This window comes from Chiloscyllium punctatum, chromosome 45, assembly GCF_047496795.1.
Source record: "Chiloscyllium punctatum isolate Juve2018m chromosome 45, sChiPun1.3, whole genome shotgun sequence".
NCBI classification, from domain to species: domain Eukaryota; kingdom Metazoa; phylum Chordata; class Chondrichthyes; order Orectolobiformes; family Hemiscylliidae; genus Chiloscyllium; species Chiloscyllium punctatum.
The window spans coordinates 63,541,544-63,557,712 of record NC_092783.1 but is presented as its reverse complement, the minus strand read 5'-3'; the positions used below and the strand labels follow the sequence as shown (position 1 = coordinate 63,557,712).

The 16,169-nt window shown below is 44.1% G+C and overlaps 1 protein-coding gene across 2 annotated transcripts in view; it reads right to left on the bottom strand.

Annotated features, from left to right (window-relative positions):
- The window catches only part of tfeb (transcription factor EB), a 120,542-nt gene extending 104,706 nt beyond the window's left edge, over positions 1 to 15,836 (bottom strand). For both annotated transcript variants that reach the window (XM_072563940.1, XM_072563939.1), the window contains exon 1: positions 15,708 to 15,836. The gene's annotated coding sequence lies outside the window, so the exon portion shown is untranslated. The remainder of the gene's footprint in view (positions 1 to 15,707) is intronic.
- Between the last annotated feature and the right edge of the window lie 333 nt (positions 15,837 to 16,169).

The following is a 16,169-nucleotide window of genomic DNA, read 5'->3' as shown; positions in this document are numbered from 1 at the left end:
GGATACAGGTCTAGCCTTTCCTCATCATGGAATCTGCCCGTTCCAGGTATTAGACTCGTCAACCTTCTCTGAACTGCTTCCAACACATTCACACTCAGCAGTAAGTTCAATACTATACACACTGCTCCAAATGTGGTCTCACCAATACCCTGAAGAACTGAAGCCCGTTCTCCCATACTCTTGCTTTCAATTCCCCTCACAATAAACCATCACATTCTATCAGCTTTCCTGATTATCTGCTGTACCTGCGGACTAACATTCTGTAATTCATGCACTGGGACACCCAGGTCCCTCTGCATTCTCAGAACTTTGAAACCTCTCACCATTTAGATAAGGTGCTTCCTTTTTATTCTTCCTTCCTTTCATACTTCCCCACATTGTACTCTTCATTTGCCAGATCTTTGTGCACTCATTTAACCGACCCATATAGATGTTCCAGGGTTTAGATCTTTTAAAAAGTATGGGGAGGGGGGTAAGAAACAAGGTGGCGGGGTGGGGGGGGGGGGGGGGAGTAGTTAATTAGTTGTTAATTAAGAGTGCATCACAGCTGCAGGAAAAAAGTTATTGAGGAGGGTTTGTCTACTGAGTCAGTATGGGTGGAAGTCAGTAACAGGAAAGGAGCAGTCACTTTATTTGTGCTTTCTACAGACCCCAACAGCAGCCGAGAGATGGAAGAACAGATTGGTCAGCAGATCTTGGAAAGGTGCAGGTGTAACAGAGTGTCTGCAATTTCCCCAATATTGTTGGGAACCTCCTTAGTGCAGATGGTCTGGATGGAGCTGATTTTGTCAGGTGCGTCCAGGAGGGATTCCTGACTCAATATGTAGTTAGGCCGACTAGGAGGGAGGCCATATTGGATTTGGTACTAGGCAACAAGCCAGGGCAGGTGTCAGATCTCATGGTGGGGCAGCATTTCGGTGACAGTTACCACAACTGCCTCACCTTTACCATGGAGAGGGATAGGAACAGAGAGTATGGGAAGGTATTCAATTGGGGGAGAATTATTCTGCTGTGGAGTAGAAATTGGGAACAATTGTTCTCCGGGAAATGGACAACAGAAATGTGGAGCCTGTTTAAGGAGTATTTGTTGTGAGTGTTGGATAACGTTGTCCCACTGACACAGGCAAGAAATGATAAAGTGAAGGAGCCTTGGATAACAAGAGCAGAGGAGCTTCTTGTCAAAATGAAGAAGGAAGCTTACTTAAGGTTGAGAAAGCAAGAGTCTGGCACAGCTTTAGAGGATTACAGGGTAGATAGGAAAGAACTCAAAAATGGACTGAGGAGAGCTAGGAGAGGGCATGAAAAAGTCTTGGCGGGAAGGATTAGGAAAACCCAAAGGTGTTCTACACATATGTGAGAAATAAGAGAATGATCAGAGAGAGGGTATAGCCGATCAGGGATTGTTGAGGGAACTTGTACCTGGAGTCTGAAGAGGTAGGGGAGGCCCTAAATGAGTGTTTCGCTTCAGTATTCACTGGAGAGAGGGATCTTGTTGATAGTGAGAGCACCATGGACCAGGTTAATAGGCTTGAACAGATAGATGTTAAGAAAGTGGATGTGCTGGAAATTCTGGGAAGCTTCAAGATAGATAAGTCCCCAGGGCTGGACCAGATATAGGGCTTTTGCCCAAAACGTTGATTTCGCTGCTTGTTGGATGCTGCCTGAACTGCTGTGCTCTTCCAGCACCACTAATCCAGTATTTGGTTTTCAGCATCTGCAGTCATTGTTTTTACCCTGGACCAGATATATCCAAGGGTACTACAGGGATTGAGGAATGAGATTGCTGCGTCTCTGGCGATGATCTTTGCATCCTCACTCTCCATGGGAGTAATATTAGATGATTGCAGGGCGGTGAATATTGTACCTCTGTTCAAGAAAGGGAATAGGGAAATCCCTGGGAATTTCAGACTAGTCGGTCTTACATTTTTGGTAAGCAAGGAACTGGAAAGGATTCTGAGAGATAGGGCTTATGACTATTTGGAAAGACATTGTTTGATTAAAGATAGTCAGCATGGCTTTGTGAGGGGCAGGTCATGCCTCACAAGCATTATTGAGCTCTTTGAGGATGTGATGAGACAAGTCAATGAAGGTCGAGCAGTGGATGTGGTGTATATGGATTTCAGTAAGGCATTTGATAAGGTTCCCCATGGTAGGCTCATTCAGAAAGTTAGGAGGTATGGGATACAGGGACATTTGGCTGTCTGGATACAGAAGTGGCTGGCCGAAAGAAGACAGTGAATGGTAGTGGATGGAAAGTATTCCGCCTGGACGTCAGTGACCACAATGTCCCACAGGGATCTGATCTAAGGCCTCTGCTCTTTGTAGTTTTTATCAATGACTTGGATGAAGAAGTGGAAGGGTGAGTTAGTAAGTTTGCCGATGACACAAAGGTCAGTGGTGTTGTAGATAGTGTTGAGGGCTGTTACAGGTTACAACAAGACATAGACAGGAGGCAGAGCTGGGCTAAGAAGTGGCTGACGGAGTTCAACCTGGATAAATGTGAAGTGATTCCTTTTGGAAGGTTGAATTTGAATGCAGAATACAAGTTTGACAGTGTGGAGGAACAGCGGGATCTTGGACTCCATGTACATAGATCCCACAAAGTTTCGACCCAAGTTGATAGAGTTAGAATGGCTTTCATTAATAGGAGGATTGAGTTTAAGAGCCGCAAGGTTTTGCTGCAGCTCTATAAAACCCTGGTTAGACCACACTTGGAACATTGTGTCCAGTTCTGGTTGCTTCATTATGGGAAAGATGTAGATGCTTTATAGAGGGTGCAGAGCAGATATACCAGGATGCTGCCTGGATTGGAGGGCTTCTCTTACGAAGAGAGGTTGAGTGAGCTCGTGCTTTTCACATTGGAGAGAAGGAGGAAGAGAAGTGACTTGATAAAGGTGTACAAGGTAATGAGAGGCAGAGATAGAGTAGATAGCTAGAGACTTTTCCCCAGGGCAGAAATGACTGTCACGAGGGATTATAATTTTAAGGTGATTGGAGGAAGGTTTGGGGGGGTTTCAGAGGTAGGTTCTTTACACAGAGAGTGGTGGGTGTGTGGAATGCTCTGCAAGTGGTGGGAGTAGAGTCAGAGACATTAGGGACATTTAAGCCACTGCTGGAGAAGCACATGGACGGCAGTAAATTGAGGGGTGTGTGGGTTAGGTTGGTCTTAGATTAAGATAAATGCTCAACACAACATCATGGGCCGAAGGGCCTGTACTGTGCTGTACTGTCCTGTTTCTCTTTGTAGACACCTCATGTCCTATCCGCAACTTGCTTTCTAACTTATCTTTGTGTCACTAGTAAATTTTGCTCCTTTCCCTTCTATCCCTCCATCCAAATCATTTATCTAAATACTGTAAAGAGTTAGGCCCAGCATGGATCCATGTGGCCCACCACTCATAACGCCCTGCCAGCCTGAAAAAGACCCATTTAGCTGACACTTTGCCTCTTGTTAGTTGGCCAGTCTGTTACCCCAATACCATGAAATTTTATCTTCTGCATATTAGAGAAGCTGCAATTCACAATCACAGATTTCTTTGGTGGCTGTAGATATGAAATTTTTGTGGTTTTTTTAAATCACTGCCCATTTTTGTTAGGGGTATTTTCACATCTGTTGAGATTCAAACATTTATCACAAACACCTCCCTCTTTTGTTGAAAGTTACTGAGTGACCAACAGGACTGCCACAAGCAGAGGGAAATAGAAACCTGGAACTGTCTGCATCAAATGGGTGCAGCTGTTGTGTTTTCAAGAGATGAATTGATCTTGAATGGTGAGAATATGAGGAATGCAGAGCTAAGGAAATAACCAGAATTGGGATATAGTGTCATGCTGTCATTGATTGGAAGAGCAGATTGGACAGGGTGAATGGCTTCCTCCTTTTCCTATGTCTCCACTTCCTGAAAAAGTCATTGCAATGTAAGTTACTCTCCAAACCACAACACTCCACAAACGGAAAGTTCTCATCAGACCCAGATCAGCTGCTGGACTGGCTTCCACTATCTGTGCATTGTGAAGTATTTATCCCAACTTTGTTTCTTTTGGGGGTGGCTGAGGACAGTCACTCCTCAAGGTGAGTGAGATCATTGTGAAGGAAATAGAAACATCAGCTCATTCTCAATGCCCAGTTCCCTGAATTCAACATCTATTGCTTGCCTCCAGCCCCAGTCACAAGTGACACCCTGGGGTCTGACTGGGATTAATCTTCTTTAGTAATGAGCCAGTTTGTTGCCTGTATGCATTTCATTATATAACAGGATTAGTAGCCGAATTAAATTGACACTCAAAGGATTTTTTTAAAGTCTGCTAACAAATAAAGTTCAATCAGCTGGAGAGATGTTGGGGTTGTGGCAATGCCACTGAATCAGTAACCCTGAGACCTCAGGTTATACCTGGGAACATGGGTATAAATCCTCTCACAGAGGCTGGTAGAATTTCCACTGCAGTGGATTAGTAGCGTCCCTCTTCCTGGCCCAGGACGATTGTGATGTTTATAGAAATGTACCCTACCCTAAACGAAGGTTCAAAATCAGACTCTGTTACATGATGTAGCGTCATAGAGTCAGAAATCTACAGCACAGAAACAGACCCTTCGGTCCAACTCATCCATGCTGACCAGATATCCCAACCCAATCTAGTCCCACCTGCCAGCACCTGGACCATAATCCTCCAAACATATGTAAGTCCACATTTTTCCAGCATTAGTCTGACACTGTCTCTGACATGCTGGGAGTCCTCCAGTGTAAATATGTAACACCATGAAAGGGGTGAACATATTAAAGAGGTTACCCCGCCTCCAAAATAGACACTGAGGGGATAGTCATCAGTCCCACATCTTGAGCCTTCTATATATACTTTCAGATTTCTATAAAATGAGGAAAATGTATTTTTTAAACTTTATTTCTCCATCACAAACAGCTTGTTGGAGTTTTGTTCTTCATTTGCCTGACTGCTTGCATATGGAGTATTCGGGGGTGGGGGAGCCTCAGTCTTGGTAATTGCCTAGATTCACCAATGTCCTTCAGGAAGGAAATCTGCCCTTCCCTCACTTGGTCTACCAATGTGGTTTAAAATCATAGCGAGCATGGATAGGGTAAATAGAGAAGCTCTTCTCCCTGGGGTGGGGGAGGTCAGAACTAGAGGGCATAGGTTTAGGGTGAGAGGGGAAAGATTTAAAAGGGACCTAAGGGACAACATTTTCACGCAGAGGGTGGTGTGTGTATGGAATGAGCTGCCAGAGGAAGTGGTGGAGGCTGGTACAATTGCAACATTTAAAAGGCATCTGGATGGGTATATGAAGAGAAAAGGTTTAGAGGGAAATGGGCCAAGTGCTGGCAAATGGGACTATGTTTATTTAGGAAAATTGGTCAGCATGGACGAGTTGGATGAAAGGGTCTGTTTCTGTGCTGTACATCTCTATGACTCTATGATTCGGAATAGCGTCTGAAATGACCCTATCAAAACAACCAAGCCATGGTCAATTAAGGACAGGCAAAAACTGCTGGTCTTGTAAGCAACATTCACCACCAGGAATCAAACAGGTGAAGAGAAGGAATTGTAGGAGAAACTGTTTGTCATTTGCATTAAGCCCAGCTGTATTATCCAAGGGAGTGCCGCACTAACCAAGAGAGAGGCATGGCAGCTCAGTGCTTAGCTGCTACTTCACAGTGCCAGAGACCCGGTTTCGATTCCAGTCTTGGGTATTTGCACATTCTCTCTGGGTCAATGTGGGTTTCCTCCGATGCCCTGGTTTCATCCCACAGTCCAAATTCTGCAAGTCAGGTGGATTGGCTATGGTACATTTCCCACAATGGGCAGTGACCCTCCGACAGTGCGGCACTCCCTCAGCGCTGACCCTCCGACAGTGCAGCACTCCCTCAGCGCTGACCCTCCGACAGTGCAGCACTCCCTCAGCACTGACCCTCTGACAGTGCGGCACTCCCTTAGCACTGACCCTCTGACAGTGCGGTACTCCCTCAGCACTGACCCTCTGACAGTGCGACACTCCCTCAGTACTGACCCTCTGACAGTGCGACACTCCCTCAGTACTGACCCTCTGACAGTGCGACACTCCCTCAGTACTGACCCTCCGACAGTGTGGCACTCCCTCAGTACTGACCCTCTGACAGTGCAGCACTCCCTCAGCACTGACCCTCTGACAGTGCAACACTCCCTCAGCACTGACCCTCCGACAGTGTGGCACTCCCTCAGTACTGACCCTCTGACAATGCGGTATACCCTCAGCACTGACCCTCTGACAGTGCGGCACTCCCTCAGCACTGACCCTCTGACAGTGTGGCACTCCCTCAGCACTGACCCTCTGACAGTGCGGCACTCCCTCAGTAGTGACTCTCTGACAGTGCGGCACTCCCTCAGCACTGACCCTCTGACAGTGCGGCGCTCCCTCAGCACTGACCGTCTGACAGTGCGGCACACCCTCAGTAGTGACCCTCTGACAGTGCAGCACTCCCTCAGTAGTGACCCTCTGACAGTGCGGCACTCCCTCAGTCGTGACCCTCTGACAGTGTGGCACTCCCACAGCACTGACCCTCTGACAGTGCAGCACTCCCTCAGCACTGACCCTCTGACAGTGCAGCACTCCCTCAGTAGTGACCCTCTGACAGTGCAGCACTCCCTCAGTAGTGACCCACTGACAGTGCGGCACTCCCTCAGCACTGACCCTCTGACAGTGCGGCACTCCCTCAGTAGTGACCCTCTGACAGTGTGGCACTCCCACAGCACTGACCCTCTGACAGTGCGGTACTCCCTCAGTAGTGACCCTCTGACAGTGCAGCACTCCCTCAGTCGTGACCCTCTGACAGTGCAGCACTCCCTCAGTAGTGACCCTCTGACAGTGCGGCACTCCCTCAGTAGTGACCCTCTGACAGTGCAGCACTCCCTCAGTAGTGACCCTCTGACAGTGCAGCACTCCCTCAGTAGTGACCCTCTGACAGTGTGACACTCCCTCAGCACTGACCCTCTGACAGTGCGGCACTCCCTGAAATGCTACACCACAGCCTCAGCCTCAGTCTTCTTCTGAAATTGTTAGATTTAGTCTGGAGTGATGTGATTTTCACCACTCTACACACAATAAAAGTAACTGGTGCCCTTTGGCCTCCTTTATCTGAGAACCAGCCAACTGTTTATTCTTTAACTGAAGCTATCTGCTGTGGGTCATAAGCTGTTATCAGAAGCAATCGTATCTTGATAGACAGAAGTACTTCTGGCATGAACACAACAAGAACTGATAATTACACCCAGGAGCAACCTGCTACTACACAGGATTATGTTTACAGCATTAGGAAATACAATTTCACAAAATCCAATACAATATTGGCATTTTAACTGTTAAGATGATGTGGGAATGTAGAATCATAGAATTGCTACTGTGCAAAAGGAGGCCATTTGGCCCATCATGCCTGCACCTATTCTATCTCCTGCTTTTTCCCCATACTGCATACCATTTCTATCCAAATAACCATCCAATACCCTCCTGAATGCGCCAATTAAACCTGCCACCACCACAGGTCAGGTCCAAATAATTCACTCTGTCAACATGTTTTTTTCTCACCTCACCCCTCCTTCATTTGCACAACACTTTAAACCTATACCCTCTCGTTCTTTTTTTTCTCTTTTACAAGCAGAAATGGCCTCTCCAAATCTACTTCTGTTCTGCCCGCTCATGAGTTTAAAAACCTCAATACACAAGGAAATTATATAGAAATGTTCTTAATTGAGGAAGCATTTTCACCAAGTACTTTGCTGAAAATGTTGACAACAGTTTAATGTGTGCTGTGGTCTACCTGCTGTTTACAGGATGTCACATAACTTTGGAGAAAAGACAAGTGAAGCATTTAGGGAGATAAGGGATGGGGTTTATGGCCTTTAATTGCTGAAAAGCCTGGCTCAGAGTTATTATGCGATCCTATGCTGATGGTTGTCTAGCAACCCATTCTGTACTTAATTTTCTGTTTTACAGATCTGTGTAAGCAAAAACCCCCAGGATTTGTAGGTATCTCTCCCTCCCCAGTGCGTGTTTCTAGGAATCTGATTAAGTTCCCACAATGCAGTATTTCTGACTATCTCATAAACCCTTTGAAAAGCTAAAAACTGTGGCCACTTTAAATTCTATTCTTGGTTTCAGACTCCAGTCAATAGAATTTCACCCTTTTGCCTTTAAATCCTCTCTGCAGTTTTATCTTTTGTGTTATTTGGTGTGTCTATGCATAGAATTAAAGCAATGCTGTTCTAATACAAGATTATAGCCAATATTTTGCCACGTTTTAAAAATAGCTTATAATGAATGGATTATTTTGAGTTTATTAAAGAAGTTGCTAAAAGTCTCTTTCTTCTGAAAAACAGTAAAAAAAAGGATCAATTGGCCATTTTAGTGATTAAACCAACACATTTATTCAAATCGGGAAACTGGTGAAGTTGTGGGGCTTAATAGTCAATGCAAGAACTTACTCATGAGTGTTGTTGTTCAATACATAACATCCCACTCCAAACCAACTTAATCAGAACCCCATCTGCTATTTCAATCTCTCTTGCTGAAGGAATTTTCCAATGCCTGACTCAGGCACATGGATCTTAGTTCAATGCACATTTTCAAGTATTTTTAATCAACCCAACTGTATTATGATGCATCCTTGGGACAGTGAAACTTGAAAGTGGACCTTCAAGTTGAGAGGGAGGGACAGTACCACTGTGCCACAAGAGTCGTCAAATGAACATTTATTCCTGATCTAACAAAGTGACAACTGCCCTGAACAAACTAGAAAGACTGAATAAAGGTATTTCGATTGTAACAGCATTGCTCTCTGCTCACCGAAAACCCAATAGTTCCTCTTTGCTTATATCAAATTCAACAAATCTCTCAAAGGAATAAATACACATCAATATGTGAACGTAAAATTTCACAAATATGAAACAAAAAGGAGACATTTAGTTCTGATTTTTTATGAACTGGAACCAGAAACTTGCTAACATGTGAATCAACTAATAAATAGCAACTGACCTCTAATTGACCTCAAGTTGTAATCACCTTCAGCAAGTAATCTCAGGGATTTCTCCAATTATAAAACTAGACTTTGCTACCTTAAAAAATTAACCCAAGGGACTCTCGTGGTGTCCTGTCCTTGTCCCAAGGGCCTCAGGTTTAAGTCCCATCTACTCCAGAGGTGTGTAATAATATCTCTGAACAGGTTGATTAGGGAAATAAACAAAAGGCAGTAGAAAGTAACCCAAGAGGACCTTGTGGTGTAGTGGTAGCTGTTCTACCCGTGAGCCAGACGATTCTGGTTCACGTCCCACCTGTTCTGGAGATGAATGACAGAAATCTGAGTAGGTTGATTAAAAAACTGGAAAGTGATGCAATAATTTAATAGTGTGTAATTCCCCACTCCGAGCATTATATAACTGCATCAGGGCTTAATGGAGGAATATCACTGAAGGAATATCACTGATTTTCCACAGGCACACACTCTAGCGGATAATCAGCCCCTCAAGCCTGTACAATCATGGCTGACCTAATAGTCAGTCTATGTTCCTGCCTATCCCAATAACCTTTCAGTCCCTTGTTTGACAAGAAACTATTTACTTCTGCATTAAAAATATTCAAGGACTCAGCTTCCACCACCATTACAAGACATGAATTCCAAAGACACATGATCCTCAGAGAAAAAACTTTGCCCCATCTTTGTCTTAAATGAGAACCACATTTTTAAACAGAGGCTTCTATTTCTAGATTCTCCCATAACAAGAAATGTCCTCTTCACATCCGTTCTGTTAAAACCCCTCAGGATCTTGTATGTTTTAACTAAGTCACCTCTCACTCTTCTAAACTCCAGAAGATACAAGCCCAACCTGTCCAACCTTTCTTCATAAGATAACACTTTCATTCTGGGAATTAGTTTAGTGAACTTTCTCTGAACTGTCTCCAGTGCAGGTACATCGTTCCTTAAGCACGTTGACCAGTAATGAATGCAGTGCTCCAGATGTAATCTCACCCGTGCACTGGATAACTAAAGCATAACATCCCTATTTGTATTCAAGTCGCTGTGCACTAAACAATAAGAACAATGTAACATACACAGAGAACTATGTCCCCTCAACCCATCATTTATGGATGATCTTCAAATTCCCAGCTGTATCCTCTCAATATTCAATAGATATACACTGATATATTGGTTTGAACCGAGCAAGGGCCAAAACATAACCATCTCAAGGTGGATGATACTGAGCCTTACAGTGCGCAGGAGTCAGATCATTGTCAGAACCCATAACCAGCTGATCTACTTGTGTTATTGTAGCACACTCACTGAGCAATGCCTCTTGGTCAGATCCCCCATCGCACATTAACTTTTAAATATTACATTCAATAAGTTATTTTGAGAGAGTGAGCTCAGTCATTCACTTGGGAAATGTACTGGCTTCAGTGACACTGAGTCCCAGTTTATAAAGACTTTGTGGAGTCAATAGGCATGTAATACTACCTGGGCTAGACATAGGAAAAACATCAGCCAGGACTGCCCCCATACCATACAGCAGGAGTCACTCTTTAGATGGACAGAGAGAGAGAGAGAGAGAGAGACTGTTGAAACTGACAGATGCTGTTACTGCTTTGGCATGCTCCTTGTGGTACCTGTGGCGATATCTACAAGGGGCAGGGAGAGCTGAGGTTTGTTGATAATACCCCTGGGGTGTCCAGGAGTCTTGATTTCTTGCAGGGAAGGAGCAAATAATGGTCATTATTGGTAGTGCTCCCTGGTAGTGTGTCTATACTTAGAAGAGATGTGTAACAATGTTTAAAGATCAAACTCAGGAGCACATTAACATTTGACGGGCTGCAGAAATGAATTAAATTTGTCGGAGAGTTCAAAACTGAAAGCGTAGAAAGCTACAGCTTTGATCTGACACATTATCATTGCTAAGTTAAGTCAATATCCTGAGTTCCACAGTGCAGCCGTAGCACTGACACCGTGTAGTAAACAGACAGCATGTTAACACCCATTCATGTTGTACAAACATACACATTAATAAGTTCAGTACATGAGCAACCTGCAGGAAAAAAACAGACATTAATTTTTTTTTTCTATTTTAAAAGTAAAACCCCAGCTGGTATTTCCCCAGTTTGTTCAGACTTCATTTCCTTTCAGTTTTGCCTTCCAAACAAGGCCTTTCCAATTTTAAATCACTCCAAAAACTCCCTTTTTTTATATAGCTCTCTGTTACTTGCTCTGAGTAAATAAGTTGGCTTGTTTTTGTATTGTGGATTATCTATGATCACTCCTTGGCAGGAGAAGCCAGATAAACACAGGAGCAGGAAAGGAATAGAAGGATGTGTTGCTGGGCTGTGTGGTGACGAGGGCTGGGAGGAGGGATATGTGGTGCAGAAACACCAGTGTGGACCTGTTGGGCCTGTTTCTGTGTGGGAGCCTCAACCTAGCCACTCCACAACAACCTTTGTTGGAAGGATAAAGATTCTGAGAAAAATTAGCCTTCTACATCACTCCCAGAAGTTTTGAAGATGACGAGGGGTTTTGATCAGGTAGGCAGGGAGAAACAGTTTCCATTGATACAAGAATCAGTAATCAGAGAGAGGTGGAGTAGAAATAATTGCAAAAGAATCCGAACAGAAATTAAAGGATTTTTTTTAAATGGTGAGTTGTTACAATCTGAAACCTGTTACCTGCAAAGCAGTCTAAACAGATTCAATAGTAACTTTCAAAAGGAACCTGAAAAAATACCTGAGGGGGGCAAATATTTTCAGGATTAGAGCAGCCAAGTAAGAAAATTTAATAGCTGCTTCATGGGGGCAGCAAACACACAATGGGGCAAGGGGCATCTTTCTGTGTTGCAAGAGTCGATGGTTGTAGTCAGTATCTGAGGCTGTGAGTACGTTTGGCAGATATTAGTGAATTGGGTCTGTGATCAAACAGACTGCTGAAACTCACTGTCCAGAGGTTGGGCATGAGTGAGAGGGCATCTCTGGAGCTCCAGCGTGGAATTATACTTGCAGGATGTAAGAACAAAAAACTGAAAGGAGGAACAATATACAACAGAGTACAACAGGTCAAAGGCAGAATGACAGAAAGATCAATGCCAAAAACCCAACAGCTCTCTGTGCTCCTTCCACAGAATTTCAGAATCCCCCATGATCATGTCAGGTTACCTCTGGAATGTAAAAACAATGACTGCAGATGCTGAAAACCAAATACTGGATTAGTGGTGCTGGAAGAGCACAGCAGTTCAGGCCTTTATTCCTGATGAAGGGTTTTTGCCCGAAACGTCGATTTCACTGCTCGTTGGATGCTGCCTGAACTGCTGTGCTCTTCTAGCCCCACTAATCCAGTACCTCTGGAATGTGTCTAGAATCCAAAACCTCATTTTCCTGCCTGAAGCATACCCCACAGATCAATCATTCTGAAGAAGGAACTCCTGATTGTCTGACTTTTAACTCTCTGACTGAAGAATGTTTTCATTGGCCCATCTTAAGTAACCAGTTAATCCCTATGTTCTCAGCAAACTTAAGATACATGAGCTTCAATCCCTTCCTAAGTCGATGATTTTGATTATAAAGAGCTGAGCTCCAGAATGCATGCTTGCAGCACTCCAGGAGTGACAGGGCCCCAGCCTGAAAACGATCCCTTTATTCCTACTTGATCTTTGGTCAATTAACCAAGCCTCAATCTGTGTTATATGCAATCCCAATCCCATGCCGTACAGCAGTCTCTTCTATGATGCCTTTCTAAAACCTGTTGAAAATCCAAATACTTTATACCCACCAGTTAACCCTCGCATACCTGTCAGCTTCAACTCATAATAGCAATGTCTCAAACAGCATTTTTGAGTTCATAAATCTGTGTTGAATCAACCTAATCATAGGATTTCTTCCTCTAATTGCTGAGCTACCACAGCCCAATTAATAGACTCTAAAATGCTTCTTTGGTATTAGATGAGAGAGATTGCACAAACTTGGTTGATTTTCACTTGAATATCGAAGAATGAAGGGCAACCTGATCGCAATTTACGAAGCGAGTTTTGAGATTTGTAGCTCAGGTTGAGGTTCCGGATGTAGGTTTGCTCACTGAGCTGGAAGGTTCATTTCCAGACGTTTCGTTACCTTGCTAGGTAACATCTTCAGTGGACCTCATGCGAAGCAATGCTGAAAATTCCTGCTTTCTATTTACCCAAACATATAAATAGAAAGCAGGAATTTTCAGCATTGCTTCACATGAAGTCCACTGAAGATGTTACCTAGCAAGCTAACGAAACATCTGGAAATGAACCTCCCAGCTCAGTGAGCAAACCTACATCCAGAAATTTACTAAACTCTCAGAGGTGTGGATAGAATGGATAGTTTTCCCAAGGTGCAATGTCAATTACAAGGCGGCTTAGATTTAAAAGAGGAAATGTTTAAAGGAGATGTGGGAGCAGGTATTGTTACACTGAAGATGGAAAGTGCCTGGAATGTGCTGCTAGGGGGTGTAGTGGGGGAGGATCCAATAGCAACATTTAAGAGACATCTTCACAGATGCAAGAATGGGGGATAGAGGGATATGGGCCGTGTGGAAGCAAAAGCTTTTAGTTAAGAAAGCTGTCGTGTGTCAGCTCAGTCTTGGTGGGCTGACGGGCCAGTTCCTGTGCTGTACTGATCTTTGTTCTTTATCTGAAATCAGGCTCACTGCTGTATAGTTCCCTTTTTGCCTGATCCCTCCTTTCTGACAGAGCAGCATTGTATTTGCTGCCTTTTAATCTACCCGGTCCATTTTAGAATCTAGAAAATGGTTCAATATTAAGACTAGTGAATTCACTATCTCTATTGCTATCTCCAAAACCCGAGAGACTAGGTTTTCAGGAGGAGGAATATGTCATCTTTAGTCTTATTTCTTTCTTCAGTGCTATTTATTTACTCATTTCTTTACATTCCTCATTCTCTATAGACTCTTGTTTCACTATTATTTCAAAAAAATTTTTGTTGCACAATAAAGACAAAAGTTTTTTTTTAAAATGCGTTCACAAGATGAGAATGTCACTGGCTGGGCCAGTACTTATTGTCCAGAGGGTCATTAAGTATCAACTACATTGTTGTGTGTGTGGTGTCACGTGGAGCAGATTTCCTTCCCTTAGGGACATTAATGAACGAGCTGGAATTTTACACAGCAAACCATTGGATCAGCATTATTTTTAAAATTCCAGACTTTTATTGAATTTGAATTTTAACCATCTGCCATGTGGGATTTAAACCCAAGTCCCAGGACATTAGCCCACATTCTGGATTATTAGCCTAGTAACAACACCATTAGGGCCATCATCTCTCCTGTGTTGGATTCCAAGATCTACCAGGGATATTAGTTCCTACATGGACCATGACAACTGGACCTTCTTCCTCCCAGTCCGAGCTCATCCACATCTTGGAGCCTGGCACTGTGCAGCCAAATAGAACCTTCAATGATTTTTTTTTAAATTCACTCACAGGATGAGGGCATACTGGCTGGACCAGAATTTATTGCCCATCCCTAATTGCCCAGAGGGCAGTTAAGAGTAAACAACATTGCTGTGGGTCTGGAGTCACAAGTCAGCCAGACAAAAAGGACATTAGAGTTTTTCCAATAATCAAATTCACATTCACATTATACTCTTGATTCCACAACTTTTTTATATAAATTTGACTCCAATTCCACCAGGATAGAATTCAAACCCAGTCCCTGCTACATTATCCGGGTACCTGGATTAATAATCTACTGATAATACCTGTCCCGTCCAGACTAGCACAACAGGATCAAGTTTTCTGAATACACTGCCCCCCATTAACACCCCATTCTGCTGTGCCTTGGTCATAGAGTCATGGTCAGTTGTTCATTTCACTGATAGACTTCACTTTCTCACTCAAACAGATTACCAGCTCCTCATCCAGCACTGGCCTGGGGTTCCCTTGCCTACCTGTCTACCCTGCCTACCCAATCCTCACCTAACTCAGGAACGCCACAATGAGTACAATTCCAAGTTGCTTGGGTGTTGAATGGCGCTATATAAATTCCGGTTTTCAGGCTTGGAGTGCAAAGTTATCCAACGTCTCGGCATGACTAAGAGCTCGGTCCCAGCCCACAAGGAATGTGCTGTAGGAATTCCACTGAACATTGGGTTAATTTTCTGTACATTGGCTGACGGGAGTGGGAGGGGAAAGGAATGAGGAGATCGCTTCTTGACGGTCCCAGAGATTTAATCCCGGGATTTAATCCTCAAAATTGGAGTGAGCAGCAATCTCTAGAGGTCGCTGCCTATTTCTCCCGTGTCAGACCCGGACCATCTTGTGGGAGATATAAATATCCACGAGAGGAATTCAGCAGTGGCGGACTAAACAACAAATTGAGAGTAACTCGAGTCTTCACATTCTGCTCTCTCTAACTTTCTGTCCCTGAAACCGCAGTGTTTGCTTTAAGTGACACACTGGCACCTTGTTTTTCAAACACACTCGGGTTTCGCTGTTCAGTTTTCTGCAAATCGGTTAACTCCTCCCGCCTGGCACCCAAGGACAGCAATCAGAGTCATGACATTTGTCAAAAGAAAGGTGACTCTTTCGGGCAACACTGTATCCGCGCTGGACCCTCTCGACATCTCACCAACTGGTTACAATGTAACCCGAATGTAGCAGCTTCCCTCACGCGGAATTCCGTCTAATTCTGTGGAGAGCAGCAGTCACTTACCCTCTGAAGGTCAGCACTGGAGCTTTCGCAGCACAGTGTGTTTGGATTCCTGTCCCTGCCGCCAGGGAAAGTGGATTTTACTGAAACTGACGCAAGATTCCACCCCCCGGCTGAAGCGAGTCCGTTTGAGTCACCTGCTGAGCCAGGCCCCGCGGAGAGGGATGCTGGGGATTGTAGTCCAACATGGGACCACTGTACTGTACTCACACAGGGGAGATCAACAAAGGGACTCCACAGGCTGACAACGAAAGGACTGCAATTGCGCCAACACAGTACTATGAGCACAGACTGACAGGTATAGGGCTGTAATCACACACTGACAGATACAGAACTGTAAACACAGACTGACAGAGACACGGCTATAAATACAGACTAACAGATACAGAACCGTAAACACAGGCAACAGATACAGGGCTATAAACTCATACTGACACATACAGGAGTGTAAACACAGACTGAAAG